The 17107-nt window shown below is 42.2% G+C and overlaps 1 protein-coding gene across 2 annotated transcripts in view; it reads left to right on the top strand.

The window, feature by feature from the left end:
* The first annotated feature begins 3223 nt into the window (after positions 1 to 3223).
* Positions 3224 to 17107, top strand: part of pdgfrb (platelet-derived growth factor receptor, beta polypeptide) — a 54227-nt gene continuing 40343 nt past the window's right edge. The window contains exon 1 of one of the 2 annotated variants that reach the window (XM_035762757.2): positions 3224 to 3646. The gene's annotated coding sequence lies outside the window, so the exon portion shown is untranslated. The remainder of the gene's footprint in view (positions 3647 to 17107) is intronic. The other variant, XM_035762749.2, reaches the window with a different exon arrangement.

Raw genomic sequence — 17107 nt, 5'->3', positions numbered from 1 at the left:
TGATGTTCACCAGCCTCCTCCTAGAGGGAAAGATACTGTGGACTTAAGTCACTGTCACACCCTGACCTTATTTATCTTTGTTTTCTATATTATTTTGGTCAGGTCAGGGTGTGACTAGGGTGGGTATGTTAGTTTTTGTATTGTCTGGGGGGTTTTGTATATATAGGGGTTTTGTAAGTCTAGGTATATGTAGGTCTATGGTGGCCTGGATTGGTTCCCAATCAGAGGCAGCTGTTAATCATTGTCTCTGATTGGGGACCGTACTTAGGCTTGCCATTTCCATTGGGTATTTGTGGGTTCTTATTCTATGTTAGTTGCCTGTCTGCACTTCTCATATTTAGCTTCACGGTTCATTTTGTTCAGTGTTCTTTCTTAATTAAAGAAGAATGTATGCATATCACGCCTTGGTCTCCTCCATACAACGACAGTGACAGTCACAGCTTGAGGCAACCTGTGGCCTACAGCCGGGGCGTCATGATCCCCAAAATACGTGAGAATCGCTAGTGGGTGGACACCGGTAAAGTGGAAGATTTAGCATTTTTCAAACACCTGAAACCTATCTAGAGCCATTACGCTTAATTCGATGTAAAAAATGTTTATTTTTCTGCATGTCTAAGCATACCTCTTGAGCTGTCTGTATCCTGAGTGGGTGTCCTTTTTAAAGAAACTAAATATGTTTCTCTGCATCTCTGCTATTATCTGCCCCCTATGGGCATGATGCCTCTGGCCTACTGGGCCTCGCTAAATGCTGTGTTATCTATTCTTACTGTGTTATGTAATACTTTATTATGCAATGCTAAATGTGGTTGCTTGAAGTTTATCCCACAGATCGTTTACAAACCTCAAACAAGCAAGTCATTGATAACGTCATAACAATTATCTTTAAGTGTTTAATTGTGGCCAGTATTCATTCTTATACAGCATAATTCTCCCTTACTGTAACTACTGATGAGGATGGCCTAATTTCAGACTATCCACACATAAACCAATATATTGTAGGCAGAACTGCATGGCACCTTATCCCAGCTCGAATTAGTAATTTATTTCCCTACTAAGCCTTCTATATTGTCACACACTGATCTGTTTCACCTGTCTTCGTGATTGTCTCCACCCTCCTCCGGGTGCCGACCATCTTCCCCACTATCCCCTGTGTATTTATACCTGTGTTCTCTGTTTGTCTGTTGCCAGTTCGTCTTGTTTGTTCAAGTCAACCAGTGTTTTGTGTCTCAGCTCCTGCTTTTTCCAGTCTCTCTTTTCTTGCCCCTGCTGTTTTTGACCCTTGCCTGTCCTGACTCCAAGCCCACCTGCCTGACCACTCTGCCTGTCTGCCGAACTGTACCTTTTTCCCCCTCTGGTTTACCGACCTCTGCCTTACCCGGACCTGAGCCTGCCTGCCGACCGGTACCATTGCCTCACCTCCGGTTTGCTGACCCCTGCCTGCTTTGACCTATCTCTTGCCTGCCCCTGTTGGAATATTAAACTATTGTTTATTCGACGTGGTCTGCATCTGGGTCTTACCTTCATACCTGATTATATATGGGGTTTGACATTTTCCCTTTAACTACAAAACAAAACATATCCTCTCTTGACCACTCCCTAGACTCCTTCAACTGTTGTGCCATTGTAAAAGCCATCCCCCCTTAAGTGAGGCTATGTCAATATGACTGTCGATAATTCACCAGGCCTCCCAACAACACATGCGTGTCCCAGCCAGTCAGTCCATTGGCATTCTTGGCCTAGCCAGTCATAAGGCTTAGACTGACATATTTCTACCGTGATGGTCTGTCCCAAAAGAATAGCCAGCCTGTTTTTAATTGGAGGATGTTTAGACTGTTTGTCTTTGCTCCCGTCATCCTCATAGATAAGAGTATGTGGGGAAACAGTGAGTACTGTATAGCAGCCATGGTGTTACTATTACTGGTATTTCAAATGAGGATATTTTCTACATCTGGTACAGTAGATGAAGAAGCAACAGCTGTAGCAGAGGGCTAATTTTACAGTGATAGAAGTTTAAGTAATTGATGTTGTGGTAGTGGCAGCAGTGCAGCGATCTATGCAATGTTTATACTGCACTATGAGCACACTTTGGGCTTGTAGAGAACATGATAATATATATTCTAAAGTATTACAGTCGATTACTATTGCATTAGTATAAAACTGTGAGGTGGGGCCCACTATGCTCTGACTGGCAGCTCCTGTTCTGAAGACTATGCAGTTTTCCCCTCTGAACTCCATGTGTTGTGTTGTAACTGCCCTCTTATCTAACTACTGGGCACTCTACATCCCTCGAACTGCTGCTGCTGGGCATTCACATTGACTCAAACAATTAAAGGAGAGTATGGTCCAATTTGCCCCCTCATCGCTAACTCTCTGTCCCCCCTGTTCCCTCTCAGGAGGCCCTCTCTAATAGAAAGAAAGGCCTGAGTCAGCTGCTGGCTGGCGTTATGAATTTTCAGGCCATCCACTCATATCCTGGGAGAGGAGAAATTAGGAATCTGGCCAAGATTGAAAACAGGCTTGGGCATGGACATTGAAAACACAGAGAGAGATATATTCTTTCAAACTGAAAGCAGAGCTCCTTTGCACAGTACAAACCTGCTGTTTTCTCTCACTCTTTCACACTTTGTGTAGATGAGGTGATTAATACTGAAAGTGAAGCTGGGTTATGTTACAAAGTGAAAGACTTGTTTTTAGTTTATTTTCTATAGCCTAGCACATGCTTGCCAAAACATGTTTTCTCCTGGAATTGTCCCTTTCTCTCACTTTGTTGTGCTTGTTTTGAGTCTTAGATGCAGACGCAGTCCGGTCCTGTTGCTAGGAGTGACTGTCGGAACTGCTTCAGTTCAGTTACACCTCACACAAATCACATCGGTGGTGAACCTTAGAACAACAAACACAACCTGATCCATTTGTTTGACTCTCCGTCTTCCCCCTCTGTCTACCCCTCCTCTCGCTCTCGCTCTCTCAATTCAATTTCATTGATAATTAAGGGATTAATTGGCATGGAAATCACATGTTAACAATGCAAAAGGGAGTGAAGTAAATAATAAACAGGTGAAGTTAACAATACATCTCTCTCTCTCTCTCTCTCTCTCTCTCTCTCTCTCTCTCTCTCTCTCTCTCTCTCTCTCTCTCTCTCTCTCTCTCTCTCTCTCTCTCTCTCCATGTGTCAAAGCCTCAGCAGTGGTGGATCAGGAGCACTGGCAGTCTCTTCTGGGTGAGAGACTGTATTTGTTTCTGTTCGCTATTTCCCGCAGAGCAGTGGGCTGGCTTTATCAGTGTGTGTGAGAAGAGAGCAGAGGAGAGCAGACCAGAAGAGAGGAGACCCCCTGTGCTGTGATTTGACTACATAAACAGAGAGCTCAGAGCCGTACCTCCTCCGTCGGACTCCCAGGACACTGAAGATTAACCCTAAACCCTACAGTTCTGCACTTCAGAGGTATCTAGTCCAACCCTTAAAAACACAATTGGCTGGAGACTGTTACTAGAGACTGTTACACTGAAGGCAACCAACCACTGGATAGAGCACTTCTTTGACAGAAAGAGAGAGTGAGAGAGCTAGAGAGAGAACTAGACACACTCACAGAGACTGAGACTTGATCATGTTTTAGGAGCCAAGACACAGCCGAGAACTGGTACACTGAAGGTAAGAGGGTTTTGTTTCAGCTTGGCTCTTTCTTTTTCTTTCACGTTTACAGTTTTTCTGAATAATACATTTTTGGCAGCTTTAATAGAGCCTATTATTTACTACTGGACATGAAAGATGTATAATTTCAATTAGTTGGGACTGAAATCCCACTACGAATAATTAAATGACATGGCTGTCTATCCACAACTGGATAATGCCATTTTCTTAACATATTTTTTGTTGTAATGATTAATTGGTAATTGATTAATTTAGTTAACTTTGTGTATTTAATGTAATGGAATGGCTTGCCAGACTTGCACTATTGTGTGTTTTGTGTATGTGTGATGGTGGTTTGTGCTGTTTCAGATTGGGGAGGATGATTTTATTTTATGAGCATGGCCTTATTTCTACTACTTCATATTGGATGACAGGTCGAGAGACAAATTGGATTAATCAAGGTGATAGAAAGTGATACATTCAATACCTTCTTGCACACTCTTGCCGGCATCCAGCTGATCTATGGCGTAATCATTAGTCCGAACAGTTGCAAACAAGAGTTTCTAGACAAATTCAGGTAGATTTATCCCCATTTTGTTTGCTTCCATTTCAGTAAATTAATAAAACCAAAAGCTTACCCTGACTTGGAAGAGTTCCAGTGTTGGATAGCCTTAGCCAGCTAGCTAACATAAATAGCATTCCTCTCTGTTTGAGCCGGGTGTTTGGTAAGCTAAATTAGCTAGCTGCATTATCTAGCTAAGAAAGTGAAAGTGAAAAAAATGAAAATATAGCTATTTATCTCTATCGCAGCTACTTCTCCTTAATTTTTGAAGCAATGAATTTGTTCAAAACTGTTCAACTATTGTCTGTCTCTCTTTAAGTCAACTACTCATCACATTTTATGCACTGCACTGCAGTGCTAGCTAGCTGTAGTTTATGCTTTCATTACTAGATTAATTCTCTGATTCTTTGATTGTGTGAACAACATGTTAGTTCATGCTGCAAGAGATCTGATAGGTTGTAGGATATTCTCTGGATGTCGTCATATTACTGTGTAAGTCTATGGAATGTCGTGAGAACCATGAGCCTCCTAGATTTTGCATTGAAGTCAATTTACCCAGAGGAGGACGGAAAATAACAGTCCTCTGGCTACACCATGGTGCTACCCCAGAGAGTGCTGTTGAGGCTACTGTAGACCTTCATGTGTGTTGACAAGTGAATACACTGATTATAGAAAATATTAAGAACACCTCCTCTTTCCATGACATAGACTGACCAGGTGAATCCAAGTGAAAGCTATGATCCCCTCATTGGTGTCACTTGTTAAATCCCCTTCAATCAGTGTGGATGAAGGGGAGGAGATAGGTTAAGAAAGGATTTTTAAACCTTCAGATGATTGAGACATGAATTGTGTATGTGTGCCACTCAGAGGGTGAATGGACAAGACAACAAATGTAAGTGCCTTTGAACAGGGTATGTTAGTAGGTGCCAGGTGCACTGGTTTGTGTCAAGAACTGCAACATGGATTTTTCATGCTCAACCATTTTCTGTGTGTATCGAGAATGGTCCACCACCCAAAGGACATCCAGCCAACTTGACACAACTGTGGGAAGCTTTGGAGTCCACTTGGGCCAACATCCCAGTGGAACACTTTCTACACCTTGTAGAGTCCATGCACTGACACGGATGTTCTGAGGGCAAAAGAGGTGGTGCAACTCTTACACACATGCGCAAGTGCACACACACACACACACACACACACACACACACACACACACACACACACACACACACACACACACACACACACACACACACACACACACACACACACACACACACACACACACACACACACACACACACACACACACACACACACACACACACACACACACACACACACACACACACACACACTGACACTTTGTGCGTCGGTGCTAAAGGGGCTATTTGTACAGCTTTCTCAACTCACCCTTGGTGAACCACTGGTCCTCACCAGTGAACCATTGATGCTCTGCAGCCCTGGTGAATGACCTTTACAGAATCAATCTTCTACGCATTCTACACAGGGGAGCCACTGACAGCCATGGAGCCATTATCATAGCATAGCATCATTCACGTCATAGGAGTCTTCAGTTGAGGATACAACTCTGTGTTTTGTTTTAACCACATACACAAATACAAAAAGATGTAGGATCTTAATTTGACTATTGTCACAGCAAACTAATCCCGCAGCAACCGGATTTAAATGTTAAATCCATTATTTTGCTTGATGGGTGGTTAAAAAGTAGGCCACATGAAAAGTGCAATACTGTTAATATAATTGTGTGTTAGAGTGTTTTCAGTGAATGTATGTCAATCAAAAAGCTCATTTACATTTCTTGTGGTGCAGGAAAATTCCCAGGAACAAAAGAGTGATCAAATTAAGATCCTACTGTACATCTAAGTATTATACATTTGGGCCAGGTTTCCCAGACTCCGATTAAGCCTAGTCCTAGACTGAAACAGGATGTGAATAAAGATTCTCCATTGAAAAGGCTTCTCAGTTCTAGACAAGGCTTAATCTGTGCCCGGGAAACTGGCCCGTAGGATTTTTTGCTTTGTCATTAGTGAGCATGTGTCATTTGTAAACCAATGAGTTATATCTGTGTCAGCTGAGTAGAAAAGAGAGAGAGAGGCAGACATTTATACCAACATTCTCTACTCTCTGACATCCCCACAGACAGACTTAATCACTGTGGATGTTTCAGTTATTGAGCTGGCATACATATTACATACCGTATGGTTATAGCAGTCATTTAGTCTCTTAACAAAGACATGTGTGGCATGTTGATCTTTCATCCAACAGATGTTGTGGACCTGAGACTGATGTTCTATGACTATGGTCAGATGCTAGAAGCCTTTGGTATACCAATGCTCTTGCAATGGGTTGGTTTAGGTTGTAGAGCCACAAAAACACAATGCTCCCGCACTGTAATGCAGATGGATCTGTTTGATACAACTGATGTCAGCAGGACATGTGGTTTACTGTTCACTCCTCATATCTGTCTCTTCTCCTCTGAAGCACAGATTTTCTTTAATCATGTGTAACCATCTTGTCACAAGCTGTTTTGGATGTACATAAGACATGTATAGCCTGTTCTAATGATCTTTAAAAATGATGTTCGTACCAATTTGTTTTATGTATCGCTTTATAATTGCCATTCTAAGACGTTCGGAAGTTTAATTTTAGGGAAGTTTGGAACATTGTGGGGATTTTCTTAGTGTGTCAGGGGGCTGGTATGTTGGATAGAAAGAGAGTTCTCCCTGCTGTTGTAGTGCTACAGCCTTCTCTCCTCTCCTCTCCCCTCCCTTTCCCTCTTGTCTTCTCTGTCTGGCAGTAAAACGAATCCTTTAGTTGTCATCAGCCGTGTCCTGGCTCTCAGTTGCTGCCTGCATGCCAGCCAAAGTGAGAAATGCGATTCACGTTATGACAATGCAGAAGACATGCAGTGTATCTGATTAAACAGGCGGCTCACAGGCACTAGCCCATACGGTCTGAAGTACCAGTGTGGTAACTTATAGCTACAGGCTTTGCAGCACATTGAATAAGGCCTATGACTTGATCTTTTCAATCCAAAGTCCAAAAGTGTTTGGAATCAAGCACAGGCACCAATGCTGTTTAGATTTGGTACTAATAAATCAGAATTCTCTCAAATAATTGTATTTAAGTGGCCTTCATGAATAGATTATTTAGTATACCTGCTTTAGAGATCATACAATGATTACAGAGTCGGCCAAGCGTTGTCCGGGTTAGGGGAGGGTTTGGCCGGGGTAGGCCGTCATTGTAAAATAAGAATTTGTTCTTAACTGAATTGCCAAGTTAAAATAAAGTTTAAATTAAAAACAAATACAAATACTACAGGGTTTAAACCTGGCACTTAGCTCTCCTTCTTGAAGTGTTGCCATTCTAACTTGTACTACAGCTATAGTAAATATAGAGATCAACACTGAAAAGCCACATCTTCGTGCCATTGTCAGAACACAACATTATATAAATAGTCTACCAGTCAGTGGTCAATAATCCATTGATTCATTTAGTATCATCCTTATAATTCTGGACCAAGAAATAGCCACTGTAGTAATGCCATTGGTGGCTGAAACAGCCTGCAACTCAAAGCCTCCCTCTTTCTCATCCTCCTCCACCTCTCCCTCTTCCTCCACATTGATGCAAACCATTCCACTGACAGAGTCATTAGAACATAGAACACTTAATGAGTTGTGAGGAGTGCTGGGCTAATACATCCTGTCCAGGTCTGGCCTGCACGACTCCTCTCCCTCCCACCTCCCACTCAACAACACTACAAGAAGCAGCTGCATCATATCTGAGAGAGGGTGTGACCGCTATTCAGCCAGCCACTCTCTTTGGAGGACAATAGAAATAGACGGGTTCCGTAAAAGCTTCGTAACAGAGTAATAAGGCTTCATAAGAAAGTGAAGCGCATCCCAGGAGGTCATATGTATTGACAGCGAGAATTCGTCATAACAGTATCACAATGAAAGTGAATGGTGAATAGAGTCAGTTTGACTATTCAGGCTGTAGTGGGCCCATTGAAAACAATGCTGTTTCCTCTGGCGCTGTCCTCGGTCCAACTAAAACATGTCAGGGATTTGTTCTGGTCATACAAACTGGGCAGGAGGGCAAAGGAAAACATGCTGTTGCTCTCAGACGTGATAAGACCTTTCACACGAAGGAAAACAGAGAAAAAATAGTCCTTGGCTCGAGTGAATTTATCTGGCTTGCTACTTTGACTGTGTGAATTTGAAAGATAAACGCTAAGCTGATGATACTACAGTGAACAAAACTAGCTTATGTGTAATGACATTTTCCTTCCTTAAAATCATGACTGAAACTACCCATGAGTCTCAGGGATGGAAATAGAACATCATCACTGTATGAGTATCTCTCATTAAAACACTTATCAACATACATGAAAATAATAAACTGAAATTCCTCAAAGCAGGGTCAGCTGACCCCCATAGTCCTGACCCCAGTGTAAAGCTGCTTTAATGCTCAAGCTAACAAACTTTTTTTTAAATCTCCTTTTCCTTCCTTTTTTCTCTCCCTCTCGGCTGTGTTGTTGGAAGCCGCCATGGAAAACGAGAGGGATTTAAAGCCAGTCAGAGCTGTAATTGTATTCAGCTGTTTCTTTTTCTCTTTTTCTTTCCTTTTCTTGAGGAGTGTAGGCGTCCTCTATTTCTCACGGGGAAGGGGTGGGTCTGTGGTGGTGGGGGGGTCTGCTATTCCCTCAAGTGTTTGAGTTGAGAGGTGGGGATGAGGGTTGGGGGACATGGGTGTTTTACTTGCCAGATGGGGAGGGTTTAGTGGAGTGGGTTGGGGGTGTAGGGGGAGAGGGTAGGGGACTGGGGCAAGTTGTCAGTGTCTAACCCTCTACATCCGGTATCTTCCCTAGGAGTGGGAAGAGTTCCCCAAGGGTTTTCGGTTGTCATTTTACTGGAACTCTGCCCTTCGTCTTTTTATAACATATTATCATTGCCTGGTGATAATACTGGATGTGCTTTTTACTCTGTGTCATAGACACTGGTCTAGATTTTCTGGGGCCTTGATAGTAAAGGACAAACATTTGATTACAGGACAATAGTTTTTATTTTGACAAACGCTTAATGAGACATTGAATAAGAGCTACTTTGTCAAGTGTTTTTCCCCCTCTTTAAAGCTTTTTAAGCCTTTTCCCTCGTTTAGTTTTCCAAATGAGTTGCAAACGAGATCATTAAACTGATATCAAACGTCAGCCACATCCAACAACTACCACACTTTTTACCACTGGTTTTTACCAGGTCCAGACCCTCAGTTCCCCTCCTCCCCTTAGCCTTCTCAGTATCATTTACAGTTTCATTGAAATAGGATCTAGCCAGAACCCACAGCTTCCCAAATAAGATGTCTGACACAGCTCTGTTGAGGTAGGGCCCTTCAGACATCAGTCACTGTTTACCCATGATAATCCAACACCATTGCGTTGCGTTTCAAGAAGGGGAGAAAATATAGCAATGGACATTTGCTGTTATATCAGTTTCACTGTAGTTTTTCAATTAACATCTTGTTCTGTGATGATAGTATAGCGATTTAGGGGGAACAGCTGGAGTGGTGTGTGAATCAGCGTCCCTGGCATACACTTCCCTGTTACCACCTGTGCCATGAAGGTCCAGACCTCTTGGCAGAAGCTGCAGTATACTTACTGTACACACAAGGAAATTAACAGTTCGTCTATAGAGGATGGCCTCTGTGTGATCCTTACTGAAGGGGTCAGTAGTTTAATTGCAGGAAAGCTAAGATCTATTAGCCAAGGTAGCGTGGTGTTGTTCTACAAGGATGTAGACTTGGTTGGTTCTATAAACACAGTTCCAGTTAATTTTCCGCAGAGACTGTGACACAGTGTCAGACAAGTTTCAGTAGTGGGAAAACATTTCTGGTATTTCCGCGATGGTGAAGTATTTTTATTTAATCTTTGTTGTCTGGCACATAAATCTGTTCATGCAGCGACCCTAATAATAAATGAAGAAATAGGTCAATTCACGAATGTTAAACAACTGTCATGTAGATGCATCTACAGTAGAATACATCTGTGTTCCAGTGACATGTTGTTTACACTTTGGTTGTGGATGGAAAATGCCCAAAGGCTTGAAATGTCACAGACTGGAAGATACTCTACTGTATAGACCACACACCCAGTACTAAAGTAGAGAAGACTTATGGTTATGCACAGTACAGTTTGCACAATATGCTGAAGATATCTGGACTGAAAACTCGCAAAACATTCCCTAAACAATATATTACAATATTCTAGAAGTTTTAAATAGCTAGTGCTATCTCGTGAATTTGCAAAGAAGAAATTGGCTAACTTAGCTAACTTTAACGTTGTTAGCTATTTTGGCTATAATGTCTTTACACGTTAGCTAGCTAACGTAGCTAACGAACTTACCCTCTACCACCATCTCAACGATGGACGACACCTTCTCCTCCAGCTGGTCCACATGAATGGTCTAATGAATGGCAGCATTCGCGCGAAACAATGCTTTTAATCATGGCATGGCTGTTCATCGATTACAGCTCAGTATTTAAACCATAGTACCCTCCAAACTCGTCATTAAGCTCGAGACCCTGGGTCTCAACCCCGCCCTGTGCAACTGGGACCTGGGCCGCCCCCAGGTGGTGAGGGTAGGAAACATGTCCACCCCGCTGATCCTCAACACTGGGGCCCCACAAGGGTGCGTTATCAGCCCTCCCCTATACTCCCTGTTCACCCATGACTACGTGGCCATGCACGACTCCAACTCAATCATCACGTTTGCAAACGATGACTGAGAAAATAACCTCACACTCAAAGTCAACGAAACAAAGGGGATGATCATGGACTTCAGGAAACAGCAGAGGGAGCACCCCCCCTATCCACATCGACGGGACAGTAGTGGAGAAGGTGGGAAGTTTTAAGTTCCTCGGCGTACACATCATGGACAAACTGAAATGGTCCACCCACACAGACTGCTTGGGGAAGAAGGCGCAACAGAGCCTCTTCAACCTCAGGAGGCTGAAGAAATTTGGCTTGTCACCAAAAACACTCACAAACTTTTACAGATGCACAATCGAGAGCATCCTGTCGGGCTGTATAACCGCCTGGTACGGCAACTGCTCCGCCCACAACCGTAAGGCTCTCCAGAGGGTAGTGAGGTCTGCACAATGCATCACGGGGGCAAACTACCTGCCCTCCAGGACACCTACACCACCCGATGTCACAGGAAGGCCAAAAAGATCATCAAGGACAACAACCACCCGAGCTACTGCCTGTTCACCCTGTTATCATCCAGAAGGCGAGGTCCGTACAGGTGCATCAAAGCTGGGACAGAGAGACTGAAAAGCAGCTTCTATCTCAAGTCCATCAGACTGTTAAACAGCCATCACTAACAGAATGGCTGCTGCCAACATACTGACTCAAATCTCTAGCCACTTTAATAATAAAAAATTGGATGTAATAAATGTATCACTAGTCACTTTATACAATGCCACTTTATATAATGTTTACATACCCTATATTACTCATCTCACATGTATATACTGTACTCTATACCATCTACTGCATCTGACCTATGCTGTTCGGCCATCGCTCATCCATATATTTATATGTACATATTCTTATTCATTCCTTTACACTTCCTTTAAGGTAGTTGTTGTGAAATTGTTAGATTACTTGTCAGATATTACTGCACGGTAGGAACTAGAAGCACAAGCATTTTGCTAGACTCGCATTAAGATCTGCTAACCATGTGTCTGTGACCAATAAGATTTGATTTGAGCTCCCTTCTTCTTAGCAGCCAACTTGATGTCGGACCACTTCTTCTTTACGGCGTCACTGTCCCTTGCCATACCTCCGATGGCAGAGACAGACTCGGCCACTCTCGCCCATCCTCTCTTTTTGGTCTTTGCAGTGACCCCGCAGTTATCAAGTCTCCCCAACAGCAACCTTTTCCTGGCTGCTATTTCCACCACCATCACTTCAATCTATTTTCTTGGTTATCCATTTCTGATTCTGATATAGCTAGTCCGATGGCTATAATGTGTGAAAAATAACGAAATAACCAAATCCAATCATCCCTGTCACATAGGCTTATTTATTGGTTTCCAGCACGTCACTAATGTCAATGCCACATTAAGACGATACTTTCGAAGTTCTTAAGAAAGATTTTTACGAAGTTCCTAAGAAAGTTCGTAAATGCAATTCCTATCTTATGAACTTCCTATTTTTTTCCTTTAAACTTCTTACGTTTTTTCATAAGTAATGTTTTGTGAATCCGACCCCAGGATTCTTGTCTCGGGAGAGTTTCGTCACTCTGTGAGGAACGATAGAAAAATAGGTTTATTTTAAAAAGGACATTGGTTCATTTTTTCCCCACATTTTCATTGTCAGAGAGTGACTCTGTTGTCTAAAGAGAACTCCACAAAAAGCTGGAGGATGACAATGATGTGTAAACGTATGTATAGCTACCATATTAGTTCTGTGATTTAGAAGATGTCCAATTCATGTATAGTATGACCACTACACTAGTGCTTTCAGAGCATGGTTCCGTAATGGAAGAGTAGACCACAAAATTGGAGAGGTTTGTTTTGTTCAGGACCATGTCCTGCACACCTATTAAGAATAGGCAATACCCTCTGTGTTGAGTAAGCTTTGTGTCTGTTCTCGTATTCTCTTTGTTGTACTGCTCACTTTGTTGTGGTGTTGTGTCATAAACTGTGTTCTGTCCATCAGCGTGTCCCTTCTCTGTTTTGTTTGTATCATCTGAGGTTGTGTTCCATCCATTGTTGTGGTATCTCTCATTCTTCTATTCCACATTGTGTTTGATCTTGCTCATTCTGTCCCTAATTGTGTCATGCTTTGTCTTGTGTTTTCCTGTGTACAGTTGTCTGGTCTATGTTAATTTGTCTGTTTGATCCTGTGTTTTGCATGTGTTTGCACTGTGTTGTGCTCTTCTGTCTCTGATTGTGATGTGCCATTTTTTGCGTCATTGTGTTGTGTGTCCAGATGTGTTGTGTTGCACTGTACTCTGTATCTGGTTACGTTGTGTTGTGCCTTACTATGTGTCTGGCCAGTGGTCTTGGTGGTCTGCAGCATCACGGTTGAATCACTCCTTCACACCCACACATGGGAGCATGTTTCCCCATACAGGAAGTGAAGACTTTCCAGCTGCGCTCAAATAAGCTTTTTGGACCAAGTGTCTGTCTTTTGTTATTAAATGTATTTTTTATTCTTTCAAACACGGTCTCCTCGCTTCCCCTTGGGACACACTCAGTAAGGCAAATGCTTGGTTGCAAATGTGATTGAGAAAGTGGTTCCCACCTCATGTGCTGACTGCAACATCATTGCCAGATGTCTAACTCAAACACGGACCAGTATGGATAATACCCAGAGATTGAGCATGAAGGCTGCTGAGGAAAGTCAGTTTACACACTAGCTGTATCCTGTGCGTGGGCCGGGCTGCCTGCAGGTTAGGGGGTGAGGAGGGGGGACTGAGTGTGGTGGGGTTGGTAGTGAATGCTGGGAAGGGTCATTCAAACATGAGATTCCCAGCATCCCTGGGAAAACTCACACTCTGAGAACACACTTTTAACTGCAAGGTGATCACCATGACATCTCTAATGTAAACACCTATCTTTACGTCGACCATGGCCAATGGGGGAAAGGGACAGTATACATGCTGTCCTAGACCACTCTTTCTATGGACCACTTAAATATGATAACGCCCCTTCAGTTGACCCTTCAATAAGCCCAACCCCCCCTTGGTTACTGTTACAACCTCAACAACATTTTTCCGGAAAGCCCAAATCCCCATTCAACCACTGGCAAATTCCCCTCACTGTTTCTAAAACACAATGACATTAAACACATACTACCCCTTGCTAATCGGGATTCTCTTGTGGTGGACTGTCATTACAATTGCTTCACGAAAACCTGGTCAAATTATGTTTGTAGTGTAGCTAGCCACTGAATGGCTCTGAATTCACTGTCATCATGCAGTCACTTTTTTTTAACCACTTTTGTAGCTAAATAGTGCTCTCAAATGGGCAGATTGGAGTAGTATAATTACCATTGCTAACATACATTTTGAGAAAACACGTTATATTAAGTGGCTAGCTAGCTAGCATTTGGTGGTCAATGAGACTGAGAGCTAGAAAACAACGTAACAAAAGTACAATTTAGCATTTGAAAAACATTCCATAATTTCAGAAAAATATTCCTTCATTTCAGGAATTACAGTATCAAGTACGCCTTTTAATTTTTAAAAGAAAACTCTGTTTTTGCCACAGCCTTAACTGCCGTTAATGTGATTTTAAAAGTACATTTCACCACTGCTCTTTAACTGTATATGTCCATTAATATGTTACTAATATATAATAATTTCCTCACTACATGCAAATGCAAGCATTTCTGAATCTTACCGGTGGAAACAGGCCATCTACATTTACTGGTTTAAGCAAACCACAATATACAGAATTCACGATTTCAGGACGAATTGCCGCCCCTGCCAAAGTGTATCCTTTTGAGAATGGGAGTTAACAGGTATCTAACTAGCTAGCAAACTACATTTGTTTATCTTAACCAAAGTCGAGCTAGCTAGCTTTCATAATATGCTGGCTAGATGTTCCAAAGCAAATCATTGTAATTAGCCAGCTGCTATCTGGTGATGTGATTTGTAACTTTGCAAGCTAACTTTAGCTATGTCAGATTACGTTAGCTACAGCGTACCATATCTAACCGTTAGCTAGCTAACTACCGCATAGGCTAACGTGACTGGCCTGTATGTTCGATTTACAGGGTCTGATCCTATCAACATCTGCAGCAACATCAACATCAAAGTTAGCACCAGGAACTAGTGTTTGCTAAATCTTACCATGACTCCACGGTGATCAAATAAATATACTGGAGCTAGGCATAAACATGGTCTGTGTCTTGTTGTTGTGTTTATAAGTAGGGTACATCTTCTACTGTAGTTATCTGTATTATGGACGCTTAGTTGATAGTTAATGCAAAGCTTCATTTCTAAATTGGAAAAAATCTAAGTTAGTAAGGAGGGGATGGTGTGGGTGACTGACTGGTGTCTGTTGGGGATGGATATTTTGTGGGATGGTTAGTCAGCACGATCTATTGACACGAGGGCGATGGGTGGATAAAGTACCTTGTTTAAATGTGTATTGATGGGGACAAAGTGATGTTGGCTAATCACTAACTTGTGTATGTCCTACTGACTAATCCTGCCGCTGATGATGATGACGACCTTGACACCAGCTTTCAGTAGTACAGATCCTGTAGACCCATTGGATTTGTATTTGTATTTCACTTTTATTTAACCAGGTAGGCCAGTTGAGAACAAGTTCTCATTTACAACTGTGACCTGGCTATTTTATAGATGACATCTCCGAAGTTGAGGATCGGTAGGATGGTTAGCTTTATGTTTGGCAGCATGAGTGAAGGATGCTTTGTTGCGAAATAGGAAGCCGATTCTAGATGTAATTTTTGATTGGAGATGCGTGAGTCTGGAAGGAGAGTTTACAGTCTCGCCAGACACCTAGGTATTTGTAGTTATCCACGTATTCTAAGTCAGAGCCGTCCAGAGTAGTGATGCTGGATGGGCGGGCAGGTGTGGCCAGTGATCGATTGAATAGCATGCATTTAGTTTTATTTGCATTTAAGCGCAGTTGGAGGCCACGGAAGGAGAGTTGTATGGCATTGAAACATGCTCCAATAAAACAGTAGATTAGTGTGTCAATGTAGCAAATAAGTAGACATGGCTGGAGACTGAGGAGAGTTTACATACACTCGTAGCAGTATGCATTAACAGTTATGGCAATGTATGACATATATACTGTAGTGTCTTAGCTCTTATTACTTATTTATATAATAAGAAAGACTCTGAATACAAGAAATTGAACTGGAGCTTCACATTTAGTAAAACGAGTTAGTTCCAGAATAACATAGAACAACACTGCGCATGACCAAGTGTGCTCCATTCTTAAAGGGGACATCAGTAATTAACAGAACCGAACATAACATATACTTTATTTACTTGACCAGGCAAGTCAGTTAAGAACAAATTCTTACTTACAATGATGGCCTACCAGGGAACAGTGGTTTAACTCCCTTGTTCAGGGACAGAACAACAGATTTTTACCATGTCGGCTAGGGGATTCAATCTAGCAACCTTTCGGTTCATGGCCAAACGCTCTAACCACTAGGCTACCTGCCGCCCCATATACAGTAGAAGAAAAATATACAACTAACGCCTAAAAATACTACAGTTCTACAACGGGACTTGCATACACCATACTTGCATATGGTGTGTTTGGGGTTGCTGCGTGGTATTCGGAGTCACTTTGATACAAGTGAGATTGTTGTATTGGACCTTTCACATCTCCTCTTGAATTGCATAAATGGCCCCAACAAGACACGCAAGCAAGGGGATTTGGTGTCCTGTGCCTAGCTTCTCTAAAAAACTCAAAAAATAATCTGCAGGCCACCAAGAAGCATTGTCTGTAAGAGAATGAGGGAAAAAGGCTATTCTATTTTCATGGGCAATTGTAGTGCACTGTCTGTATTTCTACTGTAGCAGCAGGATGCAGAATATTACACATCTCACAGACACACGTTAGCTAGCTAGCTATAACACAGGTGTAGTTACTCAAAGACTACTAGTAATATGAGTCATGAAGTCAAAGTCATTCCTTTACTCTTCGTCATCAGCATCAAATCATTTCTCCAGTTTAGCTGGAAAATGTGGCACCATCGAACTTGATCTAACATTCTCCAGTAATTGCTCCTAAGCCTAATGAGATGCACTGAGGCTAGCTAGATCAATATTAGCCAGCTAGATAGCTAGTTAGCTATAGTATTAGGCTACATTACATTTGGGTATAGCAAACAGAGCTAGCTA

This window comes from Oncorhynchus keta, chromosome 4 (genome assembly GCF_023373465.1).
Source record: "Oncorhynchus keta strain PuntledgeMale-10-30-2019 chromosome 4, Oket_V2, whole genome shotgun sequence".
NCBI classification, from domain to species: Eukaryota; Metazoa; Chordata; class Actinopteri; order Salmoniformes; family Salmonidae; genus Oncorhynchus; species Oncorhynchus keta.
This window is presented reverse-complemented; position numbering and strand designations above follow the sequence as displayed.